General features: G+C 32.3%; 1 protein-coding gene across 5 annotated transcripts in view; it reads left to right on the forward strand.

The window, feature by feature from the left end:
- The window catches only part of DYRK1A (dual specificity tyrosine phosphorylation regulated kinase 1A), a 184,394-nt gene that overhangs the window by 27,427 nt on the left and 131,756 nt on the right, over positions 1-25,211 (forward strand). The window contains exons 1-2 of one of the 5 annotated variants that reach the window (XM_051984863.1): positions 14,290-15,781; positions 16,110-17,195. The exons of 2 other annotated variants lie outside the window; for them this stretch is intronic. The gene's annotated coding sequence lies outside the window, so the exon portion shown is untranslated. Of the gene's footprint in view, positions 1-14,289; positions 15,782-15,841; positions 17,196-25,211 lie in introns of those variants that run through there. 2 more of the 5 variants (XM_051984865.1, XM_051984866.1) reach the window with 2 other exon arrangements.

Genomic DNA, 25,211 nt, shown 5'->3' on the forward strand with positions numbered 1-25,211 from the left:
TCCTGTCTTCTGATAGAGAAGTGGTGAACTTAAAATGTTGAGAAAAGGCTACATATTTTGAAATGGCCAGTGTGAAAATTTGTTTTGCTGGACTATACAGCTATAGGCTTTAATTTTTGTTTTCCTCTTATAGGGTGATTAGAAGCCATCTATTAATTAAAAAGAAAACAAAGATATTTATATTACAATATTTCATTGTAATTTATTACTGTGCAGTGGTGTTGCTCTGAATTAAAACTCAGGCACTGAACCACACTGACAAAAAAGGAATATGAAAACACATTGCATGATTTCCCTACTAAAGAAATACACATTACCCTAATCGGGTAGGACTGCTACATAAGTTGGGAACGAAAAAGAAGTATTTATTGAAAAGAATGTGTGAAATGTATAGGATTTCCATTTGTATTTTTAAATCATTGTATAGTATGCTGTGTAACAAAATAAAAGTTAAAATAGTTAAGAACTAATAGAATAGGGATAACTAGTAATACATGTCACTTTGTTTTTAAAAAATGCTTTTTACATATTAAAAGCAAAGATCTATATAGACTTTAACTTGGATAACACTATGCGTTCCCCGTCTGTCTCTTATTTCACTTGAATTTTGTTGCTATCTTTATTTTGTAGAGAGATTTGTTCTTGGATTTGTCTTTCTTAACTTTCTACAAGTCTTTCTATGTTTCTCTGAATTCTTCATATTCTTTACAATGCATTAGCATTTATATGCCACTCTTTATTTCTAAATATTGGACATGTATATTTTCCCCCCACTTTTTTGTTATTACAAATTACTGTTTTTTTTTTTTTTTTTACATTTTTGAATACATGAACATTTTCTTGTCATCATTAATTTCCTTGAGTCATAATTACATTAGTGGACTCTCTTGATAAAAGTATGAACAATTTAGTAGCTTTTCTTATGTAATTTCATATTCTTTTCCAGAATGGTTGGGCAGTTTAAAATTATAGCTATAGCCTCAAGACTTGAAAGGGACCTGAGGCCAACCCATCCAATACACATTGGAATAAGAATTTCTTACAACATAACTTTATAGATGTTATCCTGTCTTTATTTGAATACATGTGTTGAATTTTTGGGGAAGGATATTTTCATTACTTTCTGAGGCAACCCCTTCCGTTTGTTGGTAACTCTAAGTGCTGGAACCTTTTCCTTATATTAAGGTATTATATGTTAACATAATATGTATATAAAATTTATTATATATTAAGACCAATTTTCCCTTTTGTAGCTACCACTGTTGTTTATAGTTCTGTCCTAGGCCTCTGGAGCCAAACAATATTAGTTTAATCCTTTTTCTGCAGGACAGTTGTTTAAATACTTGAAGACAGTTACTCTCAAGTTTTCTATTTTCCTTATTACATTCAACTAATCCTACCTGCTTAACAGGCTAATTGTGAGGAAAGCATTTGAAAAACTTAAAAGTGCTATACAAATACGAGTTATAATTCAAACAATATGATTCTGATCCTCTTCACCAACTTGATCACCTTTTTCCAGTTTCACTTTAGCTTATTATCATCCTTCCCTTGGTATCAAACTAAATATTTGAAATGAAGTTTAATTTAAGTTAGATATCTTCTCTCTCTAGGTACTATGCTTCTGTTAATGTAGCTTAAGATAAAACTAATTCTTAGATTGATAAATCATACTACTGACTCTTTCAAACCATACATGCTACTAAAACTCCCAAGACTCTAAACTTTGGTTCTTTTGGGAAATGTTAAGAGAGTTAAGTTGTAGACTGTAGAAATTGAATAGTTATAAATGCCATATGTTAAAATCTAAAACTAGAGGATTCTCTGTCTCTTTTTTAAAAGAATATGTATACCTTGGCAAATCCATCTGTGAGAGGGAAGAATTTGTAGATAATTTTAAGATGAGATCAGTTTCAATTAAACAGCAATTCATATTCTTGCTGTGTGCAAAGTTCATTGTGCTGGGGATAGAGAGACAAAAACAAAAGTGATCTCTATATTCAAGAAGTGCCTTTTATAGACATTACTTTTCTTACACTACATTTGCTTCAACTAAACTGATTTATTAGCTGATCCCCAAATATGACATTTCAGCTCTTCTTTTGGTGCCTCTCTATAGTCCTTCATGCTTGAAAAGTGCTTCCTCCTCATTTATGCCTTTTAAAATCAAATCCAGAGCCACCCCAATCAATGTATTATTCTTCAGATTCTCAGGTGAACATTGTCTTCCCATAGCTTCTCCATCTTTAATAGTTAACATTTATTCTACCTTGGATAGCTAGATAGCACAGTGGATAGAGCACCAGTCTTTTGAAGTCAGGAGAACCTAAGTTCAAATATGATCTCAGACAGTTAAAACTTCCTACCTGTTTGAACCTGGGCAAATCCCTTAATTCCAATCGCCTCAGCAAAACAAAACAAAACAACAACAAAAAAGCCCCCCCAAAAAACTTCTATTCTATCTTTACTAATTTGGATATGAGATGATAGCTCTAGATTGTTTTAATTTATTTTTTTTAGTAAAGCTTTTTATTTTCAAAATATATGCACAGATAATTTGACAACATTGACCCTTACATAGTCTTGTGTTTCAGATTTTCTTCTCCTTTCCCTCCCCCCCAGATGGCATGCAATTCAATATGTTAAACATGTTAAAAGTCTATGTTAAATCTAATATGTATAAATATTTATACAATTTTTTTTAAATACAATTTTCTTGTTGCACAAGAGAAATCAGATCAAAGAAAGTAAATGAGTAAGAAAACAAAATGCAAGCAAACAACAACAAAAAGAGTGAGAATGTTATGTTGTGATCCACATTTAGTTCCTACAATCCTCTCTCGGTGTAGAAGGCTCTCTTTATCACAAGATCATTGGGACTGCCATCAGTCATCTCATTGTTGGAAAGAGTCATGTCCATCAGGATTGATTGTCATATAATGTTGGTTTTGTTGTGTACAATGATCTCCTAGTTCTGCTCATTTCACTTATTACCTTATGTCTACATTTTTAAATATCTTAATTTTTTTGGAAATAAAAATGTTTTTTGATATCTCTGTTTCTTTATATCATCTTAGATGATTAAAGAGGGAAAAAATTATTACATATATCCATATGTATTGATCCATAATTGATCCATAAATGAAAAACTATCTAAAAACATTGCTGTGTATAATACATGTTGATTTCTCTGCATGATTGAGTTATGATGTCTTTTCATCACTTCATTCTAGTCCTGCTGGATCTTTGCTGTGATATTTTTGATTTTGATATTTGTAGTTCTTTCTGTTTACATTGTGTGTGTGTGTGTATGTATAGACATATTTTTTGGCTCTATTTACTTTTCTCTGTATTACTTAATATAAATCATTCCATGCTTTTCTGTATCCACATCATTTCTTACAGCACAGTAATATTTTGTTACAATGTTGTACTATAACTTGTTGGACAGCTACTTTGTTTCCAATTCCTAGTTTTCACAAAAAAATGCTGTTATAAATATTTTTGGGGGTATATGAGGATTTTTGTTGTTAGCAATGATTTCTTTGAGGCGGGGGAAGCATAAGCTTAGGAGTGGAGTCTCTGGTTTAAATGGCAAAGTATTTTAATCACTTTATTTGCCTATTTCCAAATTGTTTTCAAAGTAGTTTGTACCATTTCACATCTCTTTTAAAAATATATTAGTGTGTCTTGTCATTCCACTGTTGCTGTTTTTTGTATTTTTGCTAGTTTGGAGAGCGTGAGATGAAACCTCAGAGTTGTTTTGGTTGGCACTTGTCTTATTCGTGGTTCTTTCATGTGGTTGTGAGTACTTTGCAATTGCAATTTTTTTTGAGAACTGTTTGTTATTATTCTTTGAGCTATATCTATTGAAGAATATCTATTAATCGGATTTATTGTTTACATATTAGATAAATAAATCTCATCAGAGAAACTTGATATAAAGGTTTTTCCTCATTCAGCCACTTTCCTTCTTATGTATTAATTTGTACAGAAAGTTTTTGGCTTAATCAAAATGATCTTTTTAACCTTTTGCCACTATTTTTATTTGATTAAGAATATATCTTTCTCATATCTACGAGAGGATATGAATTCTTTCTCTTCACATTTTTAAAAAATAGTATGATCTTTAATAAGACCATGTTTCTATTTGGATTATATTATGGAACATGGTGTAAGAATATGTTTAAACCTATGTCAGCTAGATTATTTTTCTATTTCCCAGCAGTTTTTATCAAATGACTGTTTTCCTGGGTAATTTGTTTTCTGGTTTGTCAGATTTTGTGAAACATGGGTTTATTGATTTCTATTGTAGCTGATTCTTTTCTTCCCTATTCCACTGATCTTTTTTTTTTTTTCTCTTTTAAACTAATATCAGATGGTTTTTTAAAATAATTGTGGCTTTATAATATAGTTTGTGGTCTGGAAGTGCCATTTCTGCATCTATCCTTAGTTTTCATCATTTCTTTTAATATTGCGGATCTTTTTCCAAATGAATTTTATTATTTGATTAAGTTTTAAAATCTCCATGGTAATTTGATTGGTATGGCATTAAAATATAAATTAATTTTGATAGTCTTTTCATTTTTATTATAGTGACATGGTGTAGACTTGACCACTGGATATTCCTGTAGCGATTTAGGTTGTTTGTTTCTTTAAAGGAGAATTTTGTAATTGAATCTATATAAATCTTTTGTGTGCTTTGATAGGTTGATTTCTCAGGTCTTTTATTTATGTTGTAGTTTTACTTAGAATGGGATTTTCCCTTCTATTATTGCTTCTTGAGTTTTGTTATTATGTAGAAATGTCATCGACTTTTGAAGATTTATTTTGTAGCTGTTAAATATGCTGAAACTGTTAATTGTCTCATATGTGGTATAGCGATCCTTACCCAAAATAAAATCAGATACTCTCAAGGTTAAAAAAAAGCAAAAAAGAATTTATCACAATCTGGCAAGAAGGTGCAAACTCCCAACAGGCAAGGTGTCTGTACAGTAGTGTAAATTGCAAAGCACAAGATTATATAGACCCTAACCAGAAGCCCCCAGCTCCCCTTCTTATCTTTTCTCCTGTTCGCTAGGGAGTTCTAATTTATTCTGAGACTAAATATTGGCTGCAGAATTCACTTTTCCATTTTTAGTTATTTAAATACTAATGAAAAGGGAGTGGAAAAAGGAGACTAAAAGAAATGTTTATTTACCTAAGATAATCGAATACCTGCAGCTTTTAGCTACATCTTAACATGTTATTGCAAAGTCCAAGTCATAATTATGGCAAAGGTCAAGGCCACATTCTTATGAAAGGTCTTTACTCATTTTATCCCATTCAATCCCTCCTCTTTATTTATTACCTTTGAAGACTTCTTACACCATTTTTAAAAATTGAAGCTTTTTATTTTCAAAATATATGCAAGGATAAGTTTTCAACATTGACCCTTGCAAAACCTCGTGTTCCAATTTTTCACCCCCTCTCCTAGATGGCAGGTAATCCCAATATATGTTAAACGTGGTAAAAATATATGTAAATCCAATATGTGCATACATATTTATGCAATTATCTTGCTGCACAAAAAAATCAGATCAAAAAGGGAAAAAAAGGAGAAAATAAAATTCGAGTAAACAACTAAAGAAGTGAAAATGCTATATTGTGATCCATACTCAGTTTCCACAGTCCTCTCTCTGGGTGTAGATGGCTCTCTTCATCACAAGATCATTGGAACTGGACTGAATTATCTCATTGGTGAATAGGGCCACATTCATCAGAATAGATTATTGAATAATCTTGTTATTGCTGTGTATAGTGATCTCCTGCTTCTGCTCATTTCACTTTGCATCAGTTCATGTAAGTCTCTCCAGGTCTCTCTAAAATCATCTTCCTGATCATTTCTTATAGAACCATAACATTCACATACAATAACTTATTCAGCCATTCTCCAGCTGACGGGCATTCATTCAGTTTCCAGTTTCTTGTGGCTATGAAAAGGGCTGCCACAAACATTTTGCACAGTGGGTCCCTTTACTTCCTTTAAAATCTCTTTGGGATATAAGCCAAGTAGAAACAATGCTGGAATCAAGGGTATGCACAGTTTGATAATTCTTTGAGCATAGTTCCAGATTGCTCTCCAGAGTGGTTGAATCAATTCACAATTTCACCAACAATGTATTAATGTCCCAGTTTTCCCACATCTCCTCCAACATTCATCATTATCTTTTCCTGTCACCTTAGCCAATCTGAGAGGTGTATAGTGATACCTCAGAGTCTTGTCTAATCTGCATTTCTCTAATCAATAGTTCTTACACTATTCTTGATACACTTCCTCAACCATCTTGTTCTCAGTCTCCAATCCCTCTGGACCTGGTTTGTCCTTTCTCTGTGGGAGTCTGTCTTTGTCCTTTTAATACCCCAAATCTAAATGGATTTCCCTCTCCAGGTTGTTCAGTCTGTATTACTCTTATGATAAACTGTGTATCACACAGGGGAGGCAAGACAGGGAGTAGTTTAACTCCACTTAAAGCTGCTACTGCTACTCCTGCAGGAGCCAAAGAACCTGTTTCTACTGCTGCCTCCAGACCAAGATCATCAAGAGTTATTAAGTGGTGAGGATTAGGTCTGGAATGGGACATAAACCAATTTTTCTGATGTCTTTAGCAATTTCCTTTACTACCTGTCCTTTATTATTAATTTTCACACAGCAAGAATTTAATTTCTCTCAAACTCTAGTTTCTTCAGCCAACAAGTAGTCTAATATCAATCAATCTATGCTGGAGTACTGTTTTTCTAGTCTGAGTGGCTTGGTCTGCTAACAAATCCAATGTCTTTGTTGTCTGGTTAATAATTATTTTGACCATAGCCTGAAGACTAATGAGCCTATTCAGCATACAAATTGGGACCCTCAACTTGGGCTATCTATCACCACAACCATTTGTGTCCTCAATAATTAGAGTAGCTAACTACAAATAAAGATGACCATCAGGAAAGTCAGCAACAACAGAGATGCTAAAAGAAACAGACAGACATATGTATTTAGCAACAGGTAGATGACTAGACAAAGTACTCATTAACTTATTTAGGATATAATGACTACATATTTTCACATAGGAAACTGCAATACCTTACATACTTGAGTTGTGTGCACATCTTTTACTGAACACTTGCCTTGATTATAGAAATTTGTTTTAAGAGGAAAAAACAGGGACATGATTCTGATCAAAAACTGGTTCTTCAGGCTTCAGCCTCAGAGCATATAACATGACAGGATAAAGCATCCTTATTTCAGTTTGACTTTAGAGAATTTAATGAAGTAACAGTTCTACCTTGTAGCCATACTCAGCAATAATGAGGTGGATTCTTATTCAAAGGAATACCATTGGGATACTTGAGTCAGAAGTATCCCACCTTAAGCAGAGGCCAAAGTTGTCTTCCCAATTCTTGCCCAGATATTACTGTCTATCTGTAACAATTCAGGATTGTGTTCCTTTGAGTAGTTTGTGACATATTAATTTAGATGGTGGATTACTGGCTTGATTTTTCATCAATCATACCTGAATTCAGAACTCCAAATAACATTAGCTACAGTCCTAAGAGATTATATCTCAAATAAGCAAGTCTCATTAAACAAAGCTTCAGGTGAATTTCACTTTCAAGGAACACATATCCTAAATAAGTATTGACTATAATCTTACATTGAGAACAGTAACAGATTCATACTAGAAAGTTCACAGCTAGATGGATTTTAAATATCACACAAATCATTACTTTAAGTTGCTCAATAACCAATCTATATCAAAACATGTTCAAGTATTAACCATGTTCAAAGGGACAAAGACATAGACCACTGTTCTTAAAATCTCCCTAAACAATGGGAACAATTTTAAAATGATTCAGTACAGCCAATTAAAACTCATGTTAGAATATACTTTCCTCCCTCTTTGTACTGGCCAGAAACTGGAAACTAAGTGGATGCCCATCAATTGGAGAATGGCTGAATAAATTGTGGTATATAAATATTATGGAATATTATTGTTCTGTAAGAAATGACCAGCAGGATGATTTCAGAAAGGCCTGCAGAAACTTACATGAACTGATGCTGAGTGAAATGAGAAGATTATTATATACTTCAACAGCAATACTTATATGATGATCAATTCTGATGGATGTGGCCCTCTTTAACAATGAGATGAACCAAATCCATTCCAATAAAGCAGTAGTGAACTGAACTAGCTATACTCAGCAAAAGATCTCTGGGAGATGACTATGAATCACTACATAGAATTCCCAATCCCTCTATTTATGTCCACCTACATTTTTGATTTCCTTCACAGGCTAATTGTACACTATTTCAAAGTCCGATTCTTTTTGTACAGCAAAATAATTGTATGGACATGTATACTTATATTGTATTTAACTTATACTTTAACATATTTAACATGTATTGGTCAACCTGCCATCTGGGGGAGAGGGGTGAAGAAGGGAAAAATTGGAACAAAAGTTTTTGCTATTGTCAATGCTGAATATATATGCATATATCTTGTAAATAAAAAGCTATGATAAAAAAAGACTATCCAAATTTCACATTGAAGAACCCTCTCAGAATTAACATTATAATTTATCCTAAAAAATGTTAATTCAACTTCCTCCAATTGAGGAATCTCTCTAAATTTTTCTGGAAAATATAAATAACAAGTACAACACCAATATTGTTGATTCCTTTAAGCACAATTAATCTCCTCTCCCATCAAAACATTTTTAATTGCAAAGTCAATTTTAGAGGTTATAAATTGTTCTTAAGAGTTCATTCTTGAGTCTACTTCACAGGTCCTTTAAGCCTGGTGTTCTTAGCCACCAGATTTTAGTTTTAGTCATATGTTACGCCTGTTAAAATCCTTTCCACTCCAGGACTTAGTAACTAAGCACTCATTCCCTTGAAATGGTAAACTTTAAAGGTGTTTCCTGGGCCAGCAATCCTTGCTTTCTAAGGACTAAAAGTATGACACCTTTGTTTCAATAGAGGGTATTTTCCTTTCTTCTTTCAAATAAGAGTAAACCAAACAACATCTCATATGCTGAAAGTCCCAGATCACATCTGGGGACAGTTCCAATTCTCTAACAAAGCAATAGGCAAACATTTAGTCCAAGTCAGCTTTAGTCTCTAACATCAATTTAGTAATCAGAATCTGATTCATTCTTTTCTACATTCCCTGATGAGGACAGATGCCTACATGTATGGAATTACCACTCAAATGTGCAATCCCTCCCCATTATTTCTTATAAAACATTAGAAGTCAAATGTTCCTTTATCATAATAAATGTCTCTGCCAATCTATACTAGGTACAATTTGTTCCAATGTTATTCCACTAACCCCTCTTAAATCAGCTGAGCTCAGGGGAAAACTTCTACCCATCCTATCAAATGGTCCACTATATCTCAGTTTCCCTACTGGTATCATTTCATTAAAACCTAACTTGGATATTTTGGAACAAGGTTCCCTCCCTTTGAAGGGACACCTTCTCAATACTTTCTTATTTATCTTTAGACATATTACTTTTCTGATAATTTGTTTTGCAAATTGGCATATCCCTATTTTCTTGCTTTTACTTTTTTGTTAAAAAGAGAAACCAAGACAAACCTTAAGATTCAGAATATAGGTAATATGTAAATAACTTTGGACCATATTTCAAAAAGTTTATACCATATATCCAGCAGGATTGACACGTTAAAACACAGCTCATACAATTTTATAAAACTTAAAATCATATCGAATATAGATTTAAAGCTTCTAGTAGCAACATTTCAGTAATAATGCACACATATTTCTAAAATTTTATACCAGAATAAACAAGTTAAAAATTTTAGCATGCACTAGTTAATAATAATTATCTCATACAGTTTCAGAATTACAATTACAATTAAAACACACACAGCCCCAAAATTTTGCCCTTTCTAGTTCATCTATAGGGCTTTAAGAAGTTGGTAGACTTTAGGATTCTGGGAGAAGAGGATTGGAGAAATTTGGACTCAGATGCCCAGCGGGTCTCTGACCCAGTGATTAGCTCACCCTATGCCTGAAGTGCCAGGGGGTCATGTCGAAGATGATGGGGCACCAGTACATCCCAGAAGAATCCAGAACTGGTAGGGACACCTGCCGATTCTAGTTTATTTCCACTACATGTGATATTTGCTTTTGGTTTTAGATACAATTTTTATATTTATTTTAAAAAATCCCTCTATTCCTTTTGATTTTGTGAGTTTTTAGCACAAAAGTATCGTGTTTTGTCAAGGACCATTTTTCTACATATTTTCAGATGATCATGTTTTGGATGTATTTGTTTTTAATATGGTTAATTTTGATGATTTCTTTTCCTATATTGAACCAACTTCCATCTGCAGGATAAATCCTACTTTATCGTAATAAATAGTTTTTTGGATAAAGTGTTGTAGTCTGTTTGACAAGATTTTATTTAAAAAATTTTGAGTCCATACTCTTAAGTGTTGTTATTTATTGGCCTTTGTAGTTTTCTGTTTTGTTTTTCCTAGGTTTAAATATTACAACTATATTTGTATAATATAACCTGATCCAGTGCCCTTTTTCTCCATTTTTGAAAATTGTGAAATATGAATAGTAACTGTTCTTTACAAGTTTGATAGTATTCTCCTCTGACTACATCAGGACTTAAGAGTTTTATTTTGTTGGTAGTTCCTTTACAGCTATCTTTATGTAGTCTTTTGGTAGTTTTGAGTATTCTATATTTTTGAAGATATTATTCTTTCTTTTGTGTTCTCAGTTTGTTAGCATAACTAAGTATACTGTTTGCTCATTTGCTATTTTGTTGATTCAGTTTTCTATTCTCTTTTTAAACTAGCAGCCGCTAAATTAGATATGTATGAATTAAAGTCTTTTCAGAGGACCATCTTTTAGCCTAATTTATTATTTCTGTGGGTTTTTTTTTCTTTCCAATTTATTTTTAGCTCATTTTAGGTTTATTTATTTGTTGACTTTATTATTCTTTAAAATGCATCTAATTTATCTTTACTTTTTCTGTTTTTTAAAAAAATGTGTAAGGATATAGTTTTTCCTTTTTGTATGACTTTAATTGCATCCTAGAAATTTTGATACATTCATCATTGTTTTAATCTTAGTATAATTAATGGTTATTGTTTTTATATTTGTTCTTTGATCCATTTATTATTTAGGATTTCTTGTTAAGTTTCCATTTCTTGTTAAGTTAAGTATTTTTTGGTCCCTGAAACTATTACTGTTTTTATTGTTCCTACTTTGTAAAGGATATATTAACTCACTCTGCTTTTTTCATATTTGTTTGCAGTATTTCTGTGTTCTAAAAGATAAAAGTTCTATGAGTGGGGAGAAATGTGTTTATGTGTGTGTATATTTATATTTATTTTTTCTGTTCCATTTAGAAGATGCCATATCTTTATAAACTTTTAATCTTTCCAGAAATTTGTTCAGTTCCGTATTTCCCCTTTTGTTTTTCTTTCTGTTAGACTTAGTAGAAACCGACAGAGGGCATTTGAAGTTAGCTGTCATAATTGTATTATATCTGTCTATTTGCTGCTCAGCTAACATTTCAGCATTTTGAATGTTTAATTTTATTACTAATTTAGTTTATTGTATGGTTGTATGTCTATGTTGTAAGTCCCTAGAGTGGAAACATTTTTTGCTTAATGCCTGGCACGTAATAGGTCCTTAATAAATTTTTATTGATTGTTTGATTCATTCCTTTCAGCGTAACATAGTTTATCTTGTTTATTCTGTTTTGTTTATGGTTCTTTGTGCTTTGTCAGCGTGGTTGCAGCACCTGTTTTTTTGGATTCGTGTCATAATAGTGAATTTTTCTTCTCATTCCAGAGTTTTATGTTTGTTTTTTAACTTGTAGGCAACAGATTGTGGGTTTTGTTTTCTTTTCCTGTCACTTTTGTTTTGTTGGATAGTTTAATCCTCTCACATTTAAAGTTATGAGAGTGAGGTTATCTTTGCTTCTAATTTTTTTAAGTAATTATTTTTTTCTTGATAATACGATATTATATTTCTTCAGTTACTTTGACTTAAACTTTATGTTGACTCTGTTTTCACTGATTCTATTTCCCTCACCTCTAATCCTCTCCACCTTCTCCTAGTGTTTTTACCTATTAGTTCCTTTTTCTTTTCTGCTTTTAATTGGTAAGGATGTTTTTTTCTGATGTTGTAATATAGTCCGCAAAAAAAAAAAAAAAAAAATCTTATGCATTCACTAGTAAGTAGGGCATTGTCAGATTCTGGTCACAGTGCTTCAAGTCTGTTTCTATCTTTGTTACCTTTACCAAACTGCCTTCACCCCTATCTTTTTGTATCTATATAAAACGTAGTTCATTGCTTGTTTCTTTAGGGTAATTAGATGAATAGAGCACTGGACTTTTTCTCTTCATGACTTCAAATCTGACCTTACACACTTTACTGGCTTTGGAGCCCTGGACAAGTCACTTAACCCTGTTTGCCTCAGTTTCCTTATCTATAAAATTAGCCAGAAAAGGAACTGGCAAGCTACTTTGACAAGAAACCCCCAAATAGAGTCACAAGAAGTCAGACATGACTTAAAATGACTGAACAGTAACAAACAGTGATTTCTTTGCTGTCATTCTATTATTACTGTCCTTGGCCCCTGCATTAGTTCACTACTGCTTCTTACTTTTCTGGAATAACAAGAAACAATCTCTTCAGTTGTGGTTTTCTTTCTAATAATATTTCAAATGCCTCTTTATTATTCAATATCCACCTTTTTTTCATGTGCAATTAAGCTTGAATTTATAGGCCATATCACTGTAGGTGTATCCTAAGCTCCATTACTTTTTAGAGAATATCATTCCTTTTCTTATATTTTCTTTTGATTGTAGATAGACTTGTGTTATTCAGATTTCCTTTCCTTTGTATTTGAAGGTCTCCATCTTGATTACTTGTAGAACTTGTTTCTGAATTGAATTATAAATTTTACCATTATGTATCGTTTGCTACATTGGGGTTTTTTTCCTTCTGGAGGCAATCTGTGAACTATTTGAATTTTTATTTCATTTTCTGGGTTCAGAAGTTCAGGCAGTTGTAGTATGTTGTTCATTATGGGTATTAAGGTTTTTTTGTTCTTTCATCTTCCAGGAGACCTATAATCCTTAAGTTATTTCTACCTCTTTTTTCTTTGAAATTAATTTATTTTGTTTATATAGTGAGCAGGTTGTCCTTCATTTCTGTTTTTTTTTTTTTTCATTCCCATTCTATTGTTTTCTTTTTATTTTCTTTAATGAGACTTGCCATTGTAAATTCTCAGTTTTCTTTTCTGTACAGTATTTTTCCTGTGCTCGCCATAGATTGTGCTGTCATAATTCTCATTTTTCTTTTGAACCACTTAGGAAGAGCATGTTGTAGTTTTGTGTTCTCATATTTCACCAAATCCTCTCTCTCATAAAATATTTGATCACCTTCCTTTGTTTTATTCATAGAATCCTGTGTTAGTCCACTAGAGACCACATTTCCTGTGAGATTTCTTCCTGAGATCTTTTTTTTTTTTCCCTTGAGGCAATTAGGGTTAAGTTACTTGTTCAGGGTCACACAGCTAGGAAGTGTTACATATCTGAGTCCAGATCTGAACTTGGATCCTCTTGATTTCAGAGCTGGTACTCTATCCACTGTGCCATGTAGTAGCTGCCCCTGAGATCTTTAGTAATTTCATGTTTTTGTGTAATTTTTCCCTTACTTATTTTCTGATTCCTTCCCCTCAAATTGTGGTTTCCTCAAGGATGGAAAAGCTTTGTCTGGGATCTGGTTTTATGACTGTTTTTGGAGTTCTTGCCGTCTTATGAGCCTCTGGAACGTTCCCATTTAGAGTTCCTACAGTTTTCATGTTTCTGGCTTCTGTAGAGCAACCTCTTTCTAAGTATTCCAAGGCTTTCAAGACTAAATCATAGTTTTTGCTGTCTTTCTAAGTGTGATGTCAGTATTAGTTTCTTTTTATGAACTTGTGAGTTCAATGAGTAACTTCTGTAACTCATTGATTTCTTTTATCATTGTTTTTATGTAGAAAAATATTTCTTCAAGTGCATATAAGAGCTAAATTTTGCTACAACTTTTCCTAGTGTTGTTTTAATAGTAAGCCAAGTTAAAAGCTTTTATATTTGTTGAAAATTTTTTTCTGTTTTCTTTTTTCCCTTTTTAGTAGGGTTGGGGTTAAGTGACTTATCCAGGGTCATATAATAAATGTTAAGTGTCTGAGGTTGGATTTGATCTCGGTCCTCTTGACTTCAGGGCCTTGTGCTTTTTTCAGTGGTCCATCTACCTTGAAGGATTTAAAAAAAAGATGTTCACTATCTGATTATCCTATATTTTCACAAAGTATAAAATAAGTCAGAATGAATTTATATTGTTCCAGGAAGAATTTTTTAGGTTTTATGTGTAAGGATTGAGAGACAATAGGTTTTCTATGGAGTTTTTCCCAGCAGATTGAAACCCTAGATCTCCTAACTGGAAATCTTTCATATTTCTCCCAAGTTTTGCAGTTTTCTGATTTTTTAGTTTCCTTGATTTATTCTGGGTACTTCATTATGATCTTTCACATCTGAACATTTTTACAGCTTGGCAATTCTACCACTAAGTGGTATGAGTTTTATCTACTAGATTTTCTTTCCATGTATATTGTTTTAGATCTTTCCCTAAAAGACCAGTTTTCACTGAGATTTGATTGACCCAGGTAAATTAAGTCCTGTTCCTTGTTGCTTAAGGATGCTGTTAAAAAAGAAAAGAAAAAGAAAATCTGTTCCAAGTAAAAAAATTATTTCTTTTTATATTTGGAAGATGTCCTATAGCTCTGACCATATAGGCTTCTGTAATAGAGATGAAGAAGTTTATTTTTACTGAAGCCAAGTATATGTTTGTTGCATATAGTTTCCAAACCTTGGTGAAGTAAGGCTGTTTGGATGATATTTGAGTAACTTGCTTCATTCCAATCAGGAAAACTAAAGAACTAGCTTGTGTCAGGCCTAGTTTATTATATTACATAACAATCCTTATATATTTGTCCTCTTTTCCACTTTAGTGCAGCCAGTATTGTTTCAAGCTCTTTATGCTTCTTCCTTAGCCTATTGCTATACCATCTCTTAAACTTTATATAACTATATCAGTACAACTATTATAAATTGCTTATAATTGCAAAAATAATCTTATTGAGATAAACTTCTGACAATGTTAGTGTATTACTCAAGAATTATTCAGGGGTTCCCTATTCCTTAAAATAAACTACAAATTCCTTAATATGATATTTGAGGCTTTCCATAATCTGATTCCAATTTACCTGTTCAACCTTATTTCACATTTCTTTTCTCACATTCTCCATTCCACCTAATTAAAATTTAAGGAATAACTTATCATTTGTTCAGAATATTAAGTATTCCTTATATTCTTTTTAAATTTCTGGCTCTTTGAAAACTTTGTATTCCTTCAAGATTCTGGTCAAGTGCCTGTTCTCCTTTGAGGCTTTTTGATCCCTCCATCCATCTATTCCTTCCCTTTCCCCTTTAATTCTCTCCTTTTTTTCTCATTTCTCAAATTACCTTTGTATATTTCTCTCTATGGGACATAGCCAAGATGGTGGAGAGTAGACAGGATGTTGCCTGTGCTTTCCACAGCTTCTTTCAGAATCAACACTAGATCAAACTTCTGAATGGATTTTGTACTGACAGAACCCACAACTATTTGGAGTACAATAATTTTCCAGCTTGAGATATCTTGGAAGGACTTCAGGAAAGGTTTGTCTCAATTGGGTGGGAGAGGGGGATGTAGGGGGACATAGGGTTGGGGGCTGGAGGGTGTGGTGTGACATAAGTGGGAGGCCTGCTGTGGAGAATCTAGAAGGGGCTCTTAGTGTTGGTTACTCTGTCAGAAGGACAGATCAGCAGACCAGCTGTGAGACTTCCAATCCAACCACAGGAGGCAAATTTTGACTTCCTGAATCCCTAGAGTAATAGGTGGGACTTGGCCAGGACACTCAATGCAATGGGGAAGCTCCAGCACAGTAAATGAGAGGTTCCTATTGCTCTGCAGAGTAAGTTTGGGACAATCTTTCTTGTGTCCTAGGAATACACCTCAACCTTTAAAAATGAGCAAAATAAGCAACAACAGTTCTAGAGAATTACTATGGAGATAGGGAAGACCAGAACATAAACCCAGAAGAAAACAGCAAAAGCAAAATACCTTCAGAAGAAGCCTTAAAGGGAGATATGAACTGGTTTCCAGTACAAAAGACTCAGCTGGAAGAACTCAAAAGGGATCTTAAAAGAGAAAGAAAAGAAAAATGGGGAAAGAAATGAGAGCTTTGGAGGAGTTATGAAAGCTTTTTGGGAAAAGCCAACACCTTTGAAAAGGAAGGTCAGAAATTGACTGAAGAAAACAACTCCTTAAAAAATAGAATTGACGAAATGAAAAAAAAAATCTACTGAACAAAATAGCCCTTTTAAAAGTACAATAGGCCAAATATAAAAGGAAGTAAAGCTAACTAAAGAAAATAATTCACTGAAAATTTGAATTGGACAAATGGAAGTGAATGAGAAATCAAGAATCAGTTAAGCAAACTTAAAAATTTGAAAAAAAAAAAAAAGAAAATGTATGTTAATCTCATTGGAAAAACTATTGACCAGGAAAAATAGATTCAAGAGAGAGAATCTAAGAATTATTGGACTACCTGAAAGTCACTATGAAAAAAAAAACGAGCCTGAAAAATATCTTTTAAGAAATCATCAAGGAAAAACTGCTCTGATAGCTTAGAACCAGAGGGTAAAATAGTCATTGAAAAAATTCACTGATCACCTCCTGAAAGAGACTCCAAAATGAAAACTCCAAGGAATATTGTAACTAAACTCCAGAACTGTCAGATCAAGGAGAAAATTGCAAGCAGCCAGAAAGAAACAATTCAAATATCAAGGAACCACAATCAAGATTACCCAAGACCTAGTAGATTCCCCATTAAAGGATTGGAGGGCCTGGAAGGCAAAGGAGCTTAATCTACAAGCAAAAAGCAAAATCAACTACCCAGCAAAATAAAACATTTTTCAGGGGAAAAGATGAATATTCAGTGAAAAAGGAAAATTTCTCTTATTTCTGATGGAAAAGACCAGAACTGAACAGAATATTTGATCTCCAAACAAAGACTCAAGCATAAAAAAGGTAAATAGAAGGGGAATAAAATGTTTTTTAAAGGTTAACGTGTTTACAAACCTAGATGGAAAGAAAGTGTAATTTTTGAGAATTGTAAGGGCAGTTAGAAGGGGTACATTTAAGAGGGTGCGTTTAATAAGTTGACTTTAATGTGATGATTAAAAAAAAAAGAAATTAAGGGTTAGAAAAGATTGTCCAGAGAGAAGAGGAAAGGGGGGATAAAATGGAGGTAAGAATGAGGTAAAATGAAGAGGCACAAAATTATTGTAGAGGGAAAAAAGGGAAAGGCTAAGAACATTGTTTGTCTCATCAGAGTTGACTCAAAGAGGAAATAATATATATACTTAGTTTGGTATAGAAATTTGTCTCATCCCATAGGGTAGGTAGCAAGAGGGGAAAGGAGACTACAAAGAGATAGGCTAGTAGAAGGGAGGGTGTAAATAAAAGGGAAAAGAGATAAGAAGGAGGTACTGAAAAAAAAAGGGAGGACAGATTGAGGAAGATGATGGTTATAAGCAATATATTTATCCCTTTCTAAGGAATAAAGTTATATATTAGTTGCAATTGTTTGTAAAGAGTTGAAACTCTTGAGTTGATGCATTGTGGTCCAACAACTGAGTACTTAAGGCTAACTACTGATTGAACAATACTCTATTAGCATATGCTTGGAAAATGGCCCTTCCCACTATTCTGTGCTGGTTCAATCTTTTGGTGTATACAGAGAATTGTGGAAAGGATTAGGGAGTGGAGTAAGACAAACCAGAGTCACTTGGTCAGTGGAGGTGGAAAAGGAAGGTCGCAGAGATCCTGTGCCATTCCCTTCACTTTTAACCCTAAAGACCAAGGACTTTTGCTTATCCTGACTGCAGCTGATTTTAAGGTATCCAGGGTGCTAACTCTTCACACAATTGGAAGTTTTTACTGGGACCTGGTCCAGACTGATTATATTGCAAGTCCAGACTACCACACAAAAAAGGCCTACAAAAATTTTGCTCACCAGCATAAATATAGTTACTCTAGATTTGTTCCCTTGCTGTATATTAAAAAACTAAAAAGTTTTAATTTGGAATCAGTGAATTTGTTTTCAAAATTTTATTTAATATTTTGCAACTTTTCCCAGTGTGAAGTAGATTTCCATTGTCATCCCTTGTATTTGATTTAAGCATTTAAAAACATTCTGAGAGAGAGGTCTGAAGTTTTATGGGTCTTACAAAAAGGATCTGTGATGCACAAAAATTAAGAATTCCTGTGTCAAACTGATTTCACCCAAAAAAGCTAGTTAAAACAATAATTTTAGCAAAGTAGCAGGATATAAAATACTCATTTAAATCATTAGCCTTATCTGTCTATCCATCCACCCATCCATCTACCAAAATCCTACAAGAAGAGATAGTAGATATTAAGAGATATCTCTTTAAAATACCTGTAGGCAATATAAAAATACCTGGGAATATACCTGCCAAGATAAACCTAGGAACTATAGAAATATAGTTATGAAACACTTTTTACACAAATAAAGCCAGATTTAAATAAATTACTGGAGAAAATTAATTATTCATGATTAAGTGGAGTCAATATGATAAAAATGACGTTTCTTCCTAAACTAATCTACTTATTCTGGACCATTCTAATTATCAAAAATTATTTTATTTAGTTAGAAGAAAAAGTAATAATTCATTTGGAAAAATTAAAGAGCAAGAATGTCAAATGAATTAAGAAGAAAATTTTAAAGGAAGATTTAGCAGTGCTAGCTCTTAAATTATAAGACAGTAATTACCAACATTCTTTGTTACTGGCTAAAAAATAGAAGGGTAGCCAAAATAAGAAGGAAAGCAGAAAATCATGTGTCAGGGGAGAATTTAGGTAGAAAATTTCTTAGATAAAGGTCTCATATCTCAAATATATGAATTACTTTATTAAATTTATAAGACTATGTGTCATTCCCCCAATTGATAAGTTGACCAAAAATTTCTGGAGGAAGGAAGAAATTATATATATATATATATATATATATATATATATATATATATATATATATAGTCACATAAAATGTTCTGTCATTATTGATTAGAGAAATGCAAAAATTGCTTTGAGATATCTCACAACTCTCAGATTGGCTAAAATGATAGAAGGTTAAAATGACAATACCACTGGAGTATTGCTGGGTCAGAGAGTATACACAGTTTTATAACTATTTGGACATAATTCCATATTACTCTCCAAAATGGTTGAATCAATTCACAGTTCCATCAATGGTACATTAGTAACCCATTTTTTCTACAAACTTACCAACATTTGATCCTTCACTCTGAACAATTTTTCCATTAATGCCTCTTATGTGTTTGCTAATTTGTTTCTTTTTAACTCTCTCTACTCAATTTTGTTTTCTAGGGTCATCCCATCAAAATTTAACTCCAGCCCTCCTTTGAATACTCTTTAAAACTCTACTCTTGTAGAGATAATATTTTAAAGAACTACAAATACCAGTTTTCCCATGTAGGAATTAAACCTGGTTTAATTTTGTTTAGCCTTGTTAATTCACTTGCAATTACTCTTTCAGTTAGTTTTTGTGTTTGTCCTGATTCTTTAAATCAAATTACTGCTCAGTTCTGTCTGGTCTTTTCCTCAGGAATATCTGAAATTTTTTTTTAAACAAAAATTTAAATTTTATTAGATTACATTTACAATTAATTACATAGTTATCACACTTCTCAAAAAGTCCTTTGAATATCTGCATTTCATAGGGAATATGCTAAAACCAGTATCTGTAATGCTTTTCTTTGACAACCCTGTTAACATAAAAGGTCCTTGTCATTCTTGTTTTCTAAATTTAAACTCTCATATTTTTGTTTGATAGTCATCATGAGTCTCTGCAATGGTTAATTTTAGCATAAATCCTTAAATAATAATTTATTTTTTCAAATTCAAATGCAACTGGACAACCATTCTGTAGTCTATTCCTAAGAGAGATCTGTCTGTATAAAATGCATAGGATGCCATGTTTTGTGTGGTGATTTTACAAAAAGAAACAATAGCCTGTTAAAAAGTAGGAAAAAAGTATAAGGGAAATGATAGGTCTATCTACAAAGTACAAGCATATTATCCAGTTATGTTATCATAAAATGAGACATTGATATATTTTTTAAAAATTTAATTTAATTTTTAATTTTAATAGCTTTTAATTTACAAGTTATATGCATGAGTAATTTTACAGCACTGACAATTACCAAATCTTTTGTTCCAATTTTTTCCCTCCTTCCCCCCACTCTCTCCCCTAGATGGCAGGATGACCAATACATGTTAACAATATTAGAATATAAATTAAATACAAAATAAGTATACATGTCCAAACCATTATTTTGCTGTACAAAAAGAATTGTACTCTGAAATATTGTACAGTTAGCCTGTGAATCAAAAATGCAGGCGGGCAAAAATATAGGGATTGGGAATTCGGACATCGAGATTTTCTATAAATCAAGGAGGTGAAGCATCACTGAAATTTTAATACTTACTAGGATTATCTAAATACTTAAATTATAAAACTGGTATAGATAATTCTATGAAATAATGAACATAATTACATATCATCAACTCCTGTAGTCCAGTAATGGCCTCCAAAGCCCAACAGTATGAATTACAGTCCAACATATTTTTAAGGAGACATAATATAGACATTTAAATCAAATAATTGATTTTTATGTCAGACTAAATACAATAAATACAAGTACAATAAATTTAGGTTTTCAGTTTTATAATCATCAGTTAATAACAAAACTTTAGGTACAGTTTCACATGTTCTATACTTTCAGTCCAATTCCCAGAGTAATAAAATGTCTTTGTGCACTCCATTTTCTTTTTATACACAAGTACAATATACATTGTTTATAGAATATTTCACTTTATATACTGTAGGTGAACACCATATTAAAATTCAATCCTAGTAACTACAAAATCTGAAAATCTTTTTTAATTCATTAAACAACATTTTTTTTTCCTCTTGCAAGATTGTACTCTGTCTTGCTGAGTAGGTTATTTTTGGTTGCAAACCCATTTTTTTCACTCTTTGGAAAATCATATTTCATGACCTTTGGATTTTTATTGTAGAAAATGCTAAATCTTATGTTTTCATGACTGTAGTTCCACAATGTTTTAGTTGTTTTTAATTGTTTCTAGTTGCTTGTAATATTTTTTCCTTGATTTGGGAACTTTGAAAGTTAATTATAATCCTATGAATTTTCATCTTGCAATATCTTTGAAGTGGTGATTAATGAATTTTTTCACTGTATTTTATCCTGTAGTTCTAGAACTAAGGACAGCTTTCCCTACAAACAAACACACAAATATTCTTTGCTGAGGCAATTGGGATTAAGTGACTTGTCTAGGGTCACACAGCAAGGAAGTGTTAAGTGTCTGAGGCCAGACTAGAATACAGTCCTGAATTCAGGGCTGGTGCTCTGCATCACCTAGCTGAGCTGTCCCTCTTTTTTAATTTATTAAAGTAAAATGTCTACACTTTCTTTGAAATGAATTCTCTTTGATCCAGTTCATTTGTTTTTCTAATAAGATATTTCACATTGTCTTCTATTTTCCTATTCTTTTGATTTTTTTCATTATTTTTTGATATGATGTCATTAGTTTCCTTTTGCCCATAATTTTTAAGGAGTTATTTTCTTTCATAAGCTTTTGGATCTTTTCATAGTTGTCTTTTGTTTGATCATAAATTCTCTCATTTCATAGATCTGCTAGGTAAAATTTCTTTGCTCCTCTTATTTTCTTATATCACTCTTTATGTCTATATCAAGTACCCATTTTGAGTTTATCTTGGCATATGGTATGAGATGTTAATTGATGCCTATATTTTGCCAAACTGCTTTCTAGTTTTCCTAATAGTTTTTGTTGAATAGTAAATCCTTGTCTTGATATCTGGGATCAAACATTGTGTTACTATGCTCATTTGCTTCTGTATATTGGATACCTAATCTATTCCATTGATTAATCTCTTTTTTGTCTGGTACCAAGTTGCTTTGATTATTACCACTTTGTAGTATAGTTTGAGATAAAGTACTACTAGGCTCCCTTCAAATTTTTTTTTTTTATGATTTCCTTTTGATATTTTTGACCTTTCTCCCCCTTCAAATAAATTTTGTTTTAATCCTTTCTGGTTCTTACTCTATAAAATGCATCCTTAGTAGTTTGATTGGTATGACACTGAATAAGTAAATTAATTTAAATAGTGTTGTCATTTTTATTACATGTTCTCAGTCTGCCAGTGAGCAAGTTATATTTCTCCAATGTAGACTTGTCCTGATTTGTGTGAAGAGTGTTTTGTAATTGTATTCATATAATTCTTATGGGTGTCTTGACAGGTAGTACCATCTGCAGTTATTACAGGTATAATTTCTCTCTCTTCTTGGTGATTTTTGCTGATAATACATAGAAATGCTAGTGTTTTGTGTGAGTTTTTTGTGTTCTGCAACTTTTGCTAAAGTTTTGACTTTTGACCTCTCTAAGGTTCTCTAAGTAAACCATCATATTATCTCCAAGGACTGATAGTTTATTTCTCATTGCTTATTCTTATTCCTTCAATTTTTTTTGGTCTTTTTGCTGGAGCATCTCTAATGTGATATTGAGTAAACATGGTAATAATGGACATCCTTGCATCACACCTGTTCCTCATTAAAAAGGATTCTAATGTATCCCCATTACAGATAATTGCTCTTTATTTTAGATAGATAGACACTATTAATCATTTTAAGAAAAGCTTTATTCTTGATTCTTCCCAGGTTTTTAATAGGAATGGATGTTGTATTTTGTCAAAAAAGTTTTTTCCTATACCTATTGAGATAATCGGGATTTTTGTTTTTTTTGTTACTGTTATGGTAACATCCTTATAGTTTTAGTAATGAACCATCCTTGCATTTCTGATTTAAATCCCATCTAGTTATAATATATGATTTTCATGACATATTATTTAGTCTTCCTTGATTACATCTTATTTAAAATTTTTGCATCAGTATTCTTTAAGGAACTTCATCTATACTTTTCTTTCTTAGTTTTTTCTCCCTGGTTTAGGTATCAAAAACATATTTGTGTCATAAGGAATTCAATTGTATTCCCTCTACACTTACATTTTTTTCAGTTTATGTAGTTTTAAGATTAAATTTTCTTAAAATGTTTCGCAGAATTCACTACTTGTAAATCCATTTGGTCCTGTGAATTTTTCTTAGGGAGCTCATTTATGGCATGTTCAAATTTCTTTTTCTAAGATAGGGTTATTTAAATATTCTTTTTCTTCTGTTAAACTGGGGAATCTGGGGAATTTCTATTTTTGTAAATGATAATTCATTTGGTTGAGATTCAGTTATATTGGCATATAGTGGGGCAGAATAGCTTCCAACAAATATTTTAATTGTGTCTGTATTGGTTGTGCATTTATCCTTTTTTAATTTTTGCACTGATTAGGTTTTTTTTTTAAATCATCCAGTGATTTATCTATTTTATTCTTCTAAATAAAACCAGTTTCCAGTTTTATTTATTAGATTCAATGTTTTTTCTTTCTTTCAGTTTTGTTATACCTTATTTAATTTTCAGGATTTCTATTTTTGTATGTAAATGAAAATTTCAAGCTTCTTTTCTTTTTTCTAGTTTTTTAGTTGCATAACCAATTTGTTGATCTGTTCTTTCTCTTTTGTTTAGGTAAGCATGTAGAAACATAAATTGTCCCTGTAAGAGTTTGTCAGATTTTTCTATTTAGCTCTTACCTTTTCATGAGCAGTGTTTGAATTTTTTCTATTTTCGCTGTATTTTCTTTTTGATCTGTCATCTTTTGACTTCGGTATTCCTGGGAGTTTTCATTTTAGATTTCCTTTAGGAGTTGACTGGTGGATTTTTTTTTGATCGCTTTGTCTTTCTAAAAAATATGCATGATTTTGCTTTATAATTTCTTGAAATAGAGTATCTGTATTTATTTTTTCATGGTGTTTAGTTATTCTAATAATTGTTAAATTATCTGTTTTCCAGATTAGTTTTTATATGAAATATTTCACCCTTTTTTTTTTCAGTCTTTTGACTTTATTTTTATTATTTCTTGATGTCTCAAGAAGTCATTAGCTTCCACTTGACCAATTCTAATTTTTAAGGAGTTATTTCCTTCAGTATTCTTTTGTTGCTTTTTCATTATTTGTCCAATTCTGATTTTTAAGGAGTTATTTTCTTCAACATATTTTTATGACATTCTAATCAAGTCGTTAATTTTTTTCCAAAATCTTTTCCCCCGTAGCTCTCATTTTTCTTCTTAAAATTTTCCTCACTTTTTTGCTGTCTTAAAAATCTCTTTTACTTTTCCAGAAGTTCATGTTGGGCTTGTTTCTTATCTGCATTTTTATTTGAAGCTCTGCTTATAGATATTTACAAGATATTATCTAATGAGTTTCTACCTTGTGCTTTCCTGTTATTAAACCAGCTTTTTGTGCACAGGTTCTTTTGTTATTGTTTGCTTATTTTTCTAGCTCATGTATTGAGTTTAAACTTAATATTAGAATTGGGCTTTGCTTACTTACTTGATGGTGGATGAAAGAAGAGTTGGAGTTACTGGACTGAGCTTCAGATGTCCCATTGCTGCTTTCATAAGTATGTCTGAGAGAGCATGTATGTTTTCTGTGGTTCCAAAGTGACATGATCCAGGGAAAGGCCAGGTCACTGCTCTTCTTGTCTGAGCTCTGCTTCTTACACCCCCCCCCCCCCTCCCCCATAGGCCCTCTGTTCCCTTTTGATCTTAACACTTCCCTGCTACCTTGGAATTGTGACCAGGAGCTTTGTAATGGATGATAGATCTGCCAAATGGCATCTGACTCTATGTCCCTTAGATCTCTTTTTAACTTTTTAATTCAAAAATTCTTTTTAATTCAATCCTCTCATACTTTGTGAGCATTGGGTAGTTCCAGTCTTGCTGTTGCTGTTGCTGCCACCATTGCTGTGGTCTTGTGGTCCATGCTGCAGTCCCCTTCTTGTCCGCTCAGCCAACCC

This window comes from Antechinus flavipes, chromosome 3, assembly GCF_016432865.1.
Source record: "Antechinus flavipes isolate AdamAnt ecotype Samford, QLD, Australia chromosome 3, AdamAnt_v2, whole genome shotgun sequence".
Classification (NCBI taxonomy): Eukaryota; Metazoa; Chordata; class Mammalia; order Dasyuromorphia; family Dasyuridae; genus Antechinus; species Antechinus flavipes.